This window comes from Herpailurus yagouaroundi, unplaced genomic scaffold (assembly GCF_014898765.1).
Source record: "Herpailurus yagouaroundi ecotype Mexico unplaced genomic scaffold, PumYag 66745, whole genome shotgun sequence".
NCBI classification, from domain to species: Eukaryota; Metazoa; Chordata; class Mammalia; order Carnivora; family Felidae; genus Herpailurus; species Herpailurus yagouaroundi.
Window position 1 is genome coordinate 5,904 of NW_024419651.1, and position 1,236 is coordinate 7,139.

Consider the following 1,236-nt stretch of genomic DNA (forward strand, 5'->3'; position numbering starts at 1 on the left):
TTTTTTTTTTTTTAATGTTTATTTTTGAGAGACAGAACGCGAGTGGGGGAGGAGCAGAGAGAGAGGGAGACACAGAATCGGAAGCAGGCTCCAGGCTCTGAGCTGTCAGCACAGATCCTGACCTGGGACTCGAACTCACCGAACCACGAGAGTGGTTAAGTCAGACCCTTAACCAACTGAGCCGCCCAGGCGCCCCCAGCAAGTGCCTTTAGTCTTTTTACAGCCACATAGCAAGTACTCCCCAGGGGGACATCCAGGACTCTTTCAACCAAGCCCCCACTGGACAGATGTTTGTAGTGTTTCCGCCCTTTTCCCATTACAGTGTCGTAATGAGTGGCCTTGCTCACTGTCACCCAGCTCGTATTGACCCACGAGTGTAGGACACGCTCCTGGAGGTGAAATTGCGAGTCAAAGACTATGCGCCCCCTGCTGTCGCCATGGATACTGACAACCGGTCCTGCACAGACTGTGGATTTCACAAGCACCCGGGACTCGGGAGAGTGGACCCCGAAATTGGGCGTGGAAGTTGCACAAATCACAGACGATTGAGAAAACCACGATCATCCGTTTTGGGCCAGGAAGGGGAGAGGGCCAGACGGAGAGGCGAAAACAGCCCCAAGCCCTGCCCGGGCACTGCTCCCAGGGGAGGAAGGGGTAGGGGGGGTTCCAAGCCGATCCTACCCCACCTAGAGGGGACTCAAGGTCCTGGAAACCTCCAGGTGGCAGACGGCTTGCACCGACGATCGATCCTGTGCGCCCGAAATCTGAGTGGAAAACGAGGTGACCCAGCAATTGCGCTTCCAGGCAGAGACCCAGAAAAATTGAAACGAGGTCACCAAACACCTGTACATCGGTGTTCACAGCCGCACTATTCGCAATGGCCGAAGGTGGACACGCCCCAGATGCGCGTCAACAGCTGATAACATGGGGTGTATCCACCCACACAGAGTGGAATATTACTCAGAGATAAAAGGGGTGAAGCACTGTCTGGCTACAACACGAATGAACCCCAAAAGAGTGAAAGAAGTCAGCCACAGAGGGCTACAGAGGGGAGGATTCCGTCTCTAGGCAAAGTCCAGAGTAGGCGAATCCACACAGACAGGAAAGAGGTGAGGGGTGGCCAGGACCTGGAGGGAAGGGGGTGATGGGGAGTGGCTGCCCAATGGGTTCAAGGTTTCCTTTTGTTGTGATTTAAAAATAAAAAACAACACACACACACACACACACACACACACA